The sequence below is a fragment of the Moschus berezovskii genome, chromosome X (assembly GCF_049115385.1).
Source record: "Moschus berezovskii isolate FMDL1 chromosome X, NW_MosBer_1.0, whole genome shotgun sequence".
Classification (NCBI taxonomy): Eukaryota; Metazoa; Chordata; class Mammalia; order Artiodactyla; family Moschidae; genus Moschus; species Moschus berezovskii.
In genome coordinates this window covers 135,825,879-135,834,223 of record NC_142488.1, presented here as the reverse complement: position 1 = coordinate 135,834,223, position 8,345 = coordinate 135,825,879, and the positions used below count along the sequence as shown (strand labels likewise).

General features: G+C 40.0%; 1 pseudogene; it reads left to right on the top strand.

Moving 5' to 3' along the window:
• The first annotated feature begins 682 nt into the window (after window positions 1-682).
• Window positions 683-998, top strand: LOC148773471 (peptidyl-prolyl cis-trans isomerase A pseudogene; annotated as a pseudogene).
• Window positions 999-8,345: the final 7,347 nt, after the last annotated feature.

Below are 8,345 nucleotides of genomic sequence, written 5' to 3'. Positions count from 1 at the left end.
AGGAAAAGAGTAATGGAAAAGAAGATTTACAATGCTGATGAGACTGATTTGTTTTAAAAGGACATTGGCAAAGATCCTATACAACAGAAATGGCATTTCAGATGGTGAAAATGTCATCAAAGACTCACAGGAACCTAATCTTATATTTTTCCTAAGAGCATAGTTCATCATTTGCTAATTCAGTGTTTATGGTGACTTTATAAAACATAACTATTGGGAATAATTAGAAACATAAATATATATATATATATATACATATATATATATATATATATATATTATATAATCTTAAGAAGCAATAAGAAAAAGATGGACAACAAAGACCATTACATAAAAATGAACAAAAGATTTGAACAATTCCCTCAAAATAGAGGAATTCCACAATCCAAAGATTATTTGAAATTGTGCTCAAAATTATTAGTAATTAGGAAAACATAAATTAAAACCATAGTATAGAGGACTTGCAGACGCCACCACCCTGAGCTTCCTCCACTGCCCAGCCTAGTTCACATCCACCATGTTATTGGACATCACCATCCATAGAAAGCCCTTAGGCTTCATCCGCTTTAAACTGTTTGCAGACCAAGTTCCAAAAAGAGCAGAAAACTTTCATCCTCTGAGCACTGGGGAGAAAGGATATGGTTATAAAAGTTCCTGCTTTCACAGAGTAGTTCCAGGATTTATGTGCCTAGGTAGTGGGTTCACATGCCACAATGGCACTGGTGGCAAGTCCATCTATGGGGAGAAATTTGATGATGAGAATTTCAGCCTGAAGCGTTTGGGTCCTGGCATCTTGTCCATGGCAAATGATGGTCCCAACACAAAATAATTCCCAGTTTTTCATCTACACTGCCAAGACTGAGTGGTTGGATGGCAAGCCTGTGGTCGTTGGAAAGGTGAAAGACAGCATGAATATTGTAGAAGCTATGGAGCATTTTGGGTCCAGGAATGGCAAGATCAGCAGGAAGATCACCACTGCTGACTGTGAACAAATCTAAAAATTTGACTTGCATTCTACTTAATTACCACACCATTCCTTTTGTAGCTCAGGAGAACACCCTTTCACCCCCATCTGCTTGAAATATCCTATAATCTTTGTGGTCTCACTGCAGTTCTTTGGGTTCCGTATTTTCCTTATGTCCATCAAAGTTTAGCTGGATTACAATGTTAAATTTACGATTGTGGAATAAAAACTAAACAACAGAAACAACAAAAAACCCACAGTATGAGATCATTACCCACATTCCAGACTGGTAAATTTTTCAGTAGAGTTCAGTCGCTTCATCGTGTCTGACTCTTTGTGACCCCATGGACTTTAGTGCCATTCCTTTTGTAAAATGGTAAATTTTTACAATCTGATAATATCCCATGGTGAAAAAGACATGATTCTAATACTCTATGGGTGGAAGTGCACAATTAACATAAGCATTTTGGAAAGCAAGACACATTTAATAAAACTGAAAACATATATACTCTGTAGTCCAGCAATTCCATTCTTGAGTAAATGCCATGCAAAAGTGTATGTATACACACACCCAAAGGCACTGAAAAGAATTCCCATAGTAGCACTGTTCTTAATAGCCCGAACTGGAAACAATCCATAGATGTATTATTGGTGAAGCTAGGAATAATCTGTGGTATTTCTTCTAATAATGAGAATAAGAACTCTAAATATGGGGAGGTGTACCCATATTTTCTGAAATGATTATCATCCCCATGTTTTTTTAGTGAGGATAGAAAATGTGAGTGCTCAGAGCAAGATCCAGAGAAAAGTAATGTGCTCTAGTCTAGGAGTAACTGAGATTTTTTTTTCCAGATTTTCTCTATTTTTAAAAGCATAAAAGTTTTCATTTTGTTAGCTTAAGATTCTATTTTAAATATTTTAAGTGTATTAGCATATTAAAATCCACAGAAAGCTAAAGAAGCATTCCCCTGTTCTTGTTATGTTAATGGGCATGTCATTTAACTCATTTAAATTTTATTGTCCTCAGCTATTAAATGGTGATGAGTCAAGTCTATTAGCTAGAAATGTATTAGCAAATAACGAAACACCTGAATAACAGGGTTCAAATAGGAGTTATCCTCTCTCTCACAATAACAAAAATCCAAAAATCAGCAGTTACAAGCATTGTTTCAGGTGCTCAAATGAATTAAAGGACTTAGCCTCTTTCTTTGTGTTTCACCATCATTACTATAGGGGAGTAAAATTTGCATCCCCCAAATGTCTCTTGGCCTATGCTTTATTTCCAGCTGAAAACAATCAAGGCCTAGAAGACTCAAGAAGAAATTTACCCCTAACTGCCTAGGTATGTAGACAGGGATAGACCTAGTTATGTCCATTTGTTAAAATCTCTTTTTGTATTTTAATGGCTCTGCTCACCACACAACAGGCCAATGAATCTGAGACATGAGGTGTTGAGGCAAGCTGCTGCTGCTGCTGCTAAGTCACGTCAGTCACGTTCGACTCTGTGCGACCCCATAGACAGCAGCCCAACAGGCTCCTCCATCCCTGGGATTCTCCCGGCAAGAATGCTGGAGTGGGTTGCCATTTCCTTCTCCAATGCGTGAAAGTGAAAAGTGAAAGTGAAGTTGCTCAGTCGTGTCCGACTCTCAGCGACTCCATGGACTGCAGCCTACCAGGCTCCTAGGTCCATGGGATTCTCCAGGCAAGAGTACTGGAGTGCATTGCCATTGCCTTCTCCGGTTGAGGCAAGCAAGGGACTTTAAATGGGGAGCCAGCTGACTGAGAAGATGGCAGGTTAGCGTGTCAAAGTAACCATCTTGTCGGGGCCTGTATGTCAGATTCTTTTACATATCAGAGATGGGTGGAGGTGAGGAAACAAAGGAAAAAACCATTTAATTCCTGCAAATATCTTCTAGAATGACAAGCCTCAGGTAAGAGGATGCGTTAGTTTCACCTCCTTTTAGTCATTTCATGGGTGGTGTGAAATGGAATATCTCCTGTCAAGTCAACAAAAATGTCATCTCTCTCTGTGATTCCAGCCTTCGAAATATGAATTTCTGGGCTGCGCAGGTCAGCAGCAGAAGAGGTGCGCCAGGCACTGCACCATTTCCCACACAAAGGATTCAAGAATGTCACAGTCTTTCACAGGTGGGTGGGGTCAGGTTGTAAGTTCAAAATTAACCCTTTCTGGTTACATGCCTAGCCCATCAAACATTTATTTGTCAAACACTTTTTTTCCATCTCCATGCCAATTACCTTGCTCCCCTCTGAAGTGCCAAACCACTAACTATATCAACATCCTCTTTTGTCTTTAGCTGAAGATGGTATTTAGGTGACGGAAAATCCCCTGGATGGAGGAGCTTGCCAGGCTACAGTCCACGGGATCACAAAGAGTCAGACACGACTGAGTGACTTCACTTTCACTTTTCAGCCATTTTGGTGACTCATTGTTCCTGGGTCTCCCATGTATGCCTTCGTGCCTGCTAAGTCGCTTCAGTCATGTCCAACTCTTTGTGACCCCATGAACTGTGGCCTACCAGGCTCCTCTGTCCATGGGCTTTTCCAGGCAAGAATACTGGAGTGGGTTGCCATGCCCTCCTCTAGGGGATCTTCACGGCCCAGGGATTGAACTCCCTTCTCTTCTGTTTCCTGCATTGTCAGGCAGGTTCTTTACCACTAGCGCCACCTGGGAAGCATCCTCCTACATACACATGTTACTAAAATTTGTTTGATTTTCTCCTGTTAATCTCAGACCAGCCAGAAGAACCCAGAAGGGTAGAGGAAAATTTCCTCCTCCCCAACATCACCATGTACTTTCAGGCATCACATGTGTGTGTTATGAGAAGGGAGGGTAAAGAAAGGAGGCTATATCCATGATATCTGTCCTTCTTTCATTAGTAATCAAAATTATTTCTCAGAATACTACTTAAATTTTTCTTTCTTTCATCTTTCTGTCATGAACTATGCCACAAAGTCAGAGCTTCCCAACCTTGTAGCTCAGTGGTAAAGGATCTGCCTACAATGCAGGAGATGCAAGTTGGATCCCTGGGTCAGGAAGATCCCCTGGAGAAGGGGATGGCTACCCACTCCAGTATTCTTGCCTGGGAAATCCCATGGACTGAGGAGACTGATGGGCTACTGTCCATGTGGTCACAAAAAAGTCAAATACGACTTAGCAACTGAGCAAGCACACACATGCACGCCACAAAGTTAGCCTTGGTTGCAGGGGAGACTGGAAAACCAAGAATTCATTTTGCCAACCTCTGATAGAAGAATATAAAAGAGAAAGGGTTAAGGAATGAACACTGCATGAGCCAATGCAATGTCAGGTACACTGAACGTATTACCCCAGAGGGTGGTTATGAAGACCAGTTGTGCTGTCAGATTTGAAAATCTTTAGAATTTACAAAGCGCTAAACAAATGTAAGGAATTATTTTGCTCATCTTTTGGAACTAAGTATCATTAGGTATGTTAGCGAACCCAAATTATGATTCAATGATTAGTTACTGAGAAAAAGGGATTTTATGGAAATATCATACTAGATGATTTAAATCTATTTTTATGTATTTTGAACATCAGCTACCAACTGCTAGCCTGGGATTTTGCTCAGGATAGAATAGCTCAACTTAATGAACCAATATGAAAAATTCCTTTCTTTTCTTGGAGATGTATCTGGAAAGCTTGTCATATTATTTATCTCTGACTAAAGTTTCTACTGTGGATAGATGGAAGGCAAAGAGAAAAAATTCCCTATAGAAATAGGCAAGGGAAAACTGATATTGATTTTCACAAAATAAATTCAGAGTAACTCTCACAGGCTTTTGGTGTATCTAGGTCACTGGGAAGAAAAAAAAAAAGACAAACATTTTGCTGACAGGAGAAATACAGTTATTTCTTATACATGCTTATTAAATGGATTCAGAAAGTTTTATTATTATACCAAGATAATTTCAGCCAAGTAGAACTGCATACATATATGAACAAAAGGCAAGAATATAATTTTGACAACACTAGGCATTAAGATTGGTTTTGAATAAGGAACTCGTGGTTAAATTACCTTTAAAATCTCAAATAGAATCACTTAAAAATTCAAATCATTTGAAAATGGCAGCTACTCCATACATGATATGTGGCCCAAAGAACATAGTCAGTGGTTATTTCTCCCTCATACAACTCCAAAATCATTCAGAGTACCACAGGGCTGTTCAAGGAGTTTTCAGAATTACTAGCCTTAAGTATTGACCTAAGTATTCAATTTAGCAATCTCAACATATGAATCCAGTGGACTAGAAAGAAAGTCATCTTCATTAACCAGTGTGTGCATGTGCATGCTCGATCGCATCTGACTCTTCTCTGTCCATGGGATTCTCCAGGCAAGAATACTGGAGTGGGTTGCCAGTATCCTCCAGGGGATCTACCCGAAACTGGGATAGAACCCAACTCTCCTGTGTCTCCTGCACTGGCAGGCATATTGAAAGTGAAAGTTGCTCAGTCCTGTCCAACTCTTGATGACCTCAGGGACTATACAATCCATGGAATTCTCCAGGCCAGAATACTGGAGTGGGTAGCCTATCCCTTCTCCAGGGGATCTTCCCAACCCAGGGATCGAACCCAGGTCTCCCACATTGCAGGCAGATTCTTTACCAGCTGAGTCAAAAGGGAAGCCACCGGCAGGCAGATTAGCAAGGAGTAAATAACAAAGTTAGCAATAACATTTTTAACTACTTAATCAGTCAACAAAGATATATTAAGTACCTAATATGTGGCAAGCTCTACATTAAGCACTAGAAATACGATGGTGAACAAAAAGACATGATAAATGCCATGTCCTTTTATGCTTCATACAGTGGAGGGGAAAAGACAAATTTTAAACATACTTAAATGATTTCATTCTTAAGTGCTTAATACAATTCCTAGTCTACTACTGCTATTGGTGCTTCACAGGTGGTGCTAGTGGTAAAACAAAACAAAATAAAACAAAATACCCATCTGCCAATGCGGAGACATAAAAGACTCAAGGTCAATCCCTGGGTTGGGAAGATCCCCCTGAAGGAGGGCATGGCAACCGACTCCAGTATTCCTGCCTGGAGAATCCCATGGACAGTGGAGTCTAGTGGGCTATAGTCTATGGGGTTGCAGAGAGTCAGACATGACTGAAGTGACTTAGCACTACTATTGATAATGCAAAAACAAATAGGTGTAAAGTGTTACGAAAACATAAACCAGGAGGACTAAACCTATTCTGGAGAGTGCAGAAAATGCTTCCTGGAAGATGTGATATTTAAATCAAGTTCTAAAGGGTGAGTAGGTATTAAAAAAGAAGGCACATAACTTACTCATTTCTAAAATGAATACTATATGCAGATTGCCCTATTCACTGGTCCCTACAAATGTCTTACGATTATAGGCTGATACCTTTGCTCAAGTCAATATTCCCTGTTAAATGCTCTCCCTCCACTTTTCACCATTTCTGATCTCATTTCTTTTTCAAAGCCTAAATCTGTGGGATCACACTGCAAAATTCTGCCTTTTTCCAAAAGTGATATTTGATCCTAATCATTAGTTATCTAGGAGCTAAGATATTTGGAATATACCAATAGATGTGGTGCAACATTAAATAAATCTTAAATATGTACAATTGGACTCTAAAAAGAAAGGCAGAAAGGACAGAAAAAAATCTGGAGAAACACGGGTGAGGAATTTTCCAAAATTAATGACAACAAACCAGAGATGCAAGAAGCTCAGAGAATAAACACAAAAAAAAACCCCTCAAACAAACAAGCATATCATACTCAAAAACAAGGATAACTTCCTATTTCAGCTCCAACATGTAAAGAGCTTGGAAGCTATCACTCCCATACATATAAGAAAAAAAAAAAAACTGAACAAACTGAAAACCAGTGACTTTCCTTGGAACCACTAGAGAATAAAAGTTGCAGGGCAAACCACTATCACAAAATCTGGAAAGAAAAGTGAATACAGAGAACAGCTGAGACCAGTTTACTCTAATTAGATGCCAGTAGAGTCAGCAAGTGGTAAGAACACTTAAACCATAACTTTGAAAAGTTACTGGAAGCAGTATAAACTAGTGTGTGAGAGAGGAACTCTTAGGGGCTGCAGTCTTAGGGAGCCCTCCACAATTTTGAGTTTTGCCTGCAGAAATCCTACTAAATTCTCCTGTTAAAAAGTGAAGAAAAATTCATTCACATCTCTGGCAGAGAAAAATCAGTGGCATCCATCCCAAAGTATGCCTTTTTGAAAAGGCGAGGGGGAACCACAGAGACATAGAGAATGATCACGTTTCTGGAAAAAATTCAGCCTCAATTGCCAGGCTTACCTCTCTGGGTTTCTGTTGGTTCACAAACTGGTCCCCGTACAGGGAGGGCAAGGAAAAAGGGAAAGAAGAGCTAGACGTTCCAGACAGGTGGGTCCATGCTATATCACTTCAGTAGTGTATGACTCTTTGCGACCCCATGGACTATAGCCCACCAGTCTCCTCTCTCCATAGGATTCTTCAAGCAAGAATACTGGAGTGGGTTGCCATGCCCTCCTCCAGGGGATCTTCCTGATCCAGGGATCAGAATGTTGGGGGCAAGTTTCCTAAGTGAGGGAATTTACCTACAAGGCTTGTCTCCGCTGTATGTGTCCCCACTTGCCTGAATCTTAAAAAGTTTATATAGAAGCTTAACGGGGTTCAGTCATATATCCTGTCCAGATGGTCTCAGCAGCACCTTCCTCTCTCAAGGCTGCTTTTTTGGAACAGCTCCCACTGTGGACACGTTGGGCAGAATGTCCCTCTAAGGGGGGTGGGGGAAGGGAGAGGCACCTCTATCACCCTGTTCCAGCCCATGTCTTCTCCAGGAGTTCCTCTACCAGTTTCCTTTTTCCAGATCTTGTTTCTATACTGTCTCCCTGCCTTGCTAGATAATGTTTTGTTTGTTTTGTTCCCTTTCGGTTTTGTTTGGCAATAGCAGTGGGACTTGTGTAGAAGGTTGACAGAAATTTCCTAGTCTGTTTTTATTCCAGAAGAAAGTCCATACACAGTGTTTTAGAAGGATTATGCTCACTTCATTTTCACAGCAAACCTATACTCTAGAAACGTACTAATTCCCCATTAAATATTTTATAATGAACAAAGTATTTTAATGCTTTTGTTGTAAAACAAACCAACAAATAAAAAACTTATTTTGGCTGTATGGATAGGTATAATTTGTATACATAAGTAAATGTGCGTGGGTTGGGGATTTTTTAGGATTGAGTAGGTTGTGGGAGGGTATAGTATAAGGATGATTGCCACTAAGACAAGAACGCTGGTGTGCAAATTGCAATCAGAAGAGGTAATAAGGAACATCAGTTTCTCTGAACCTAGATTTCTTCTGT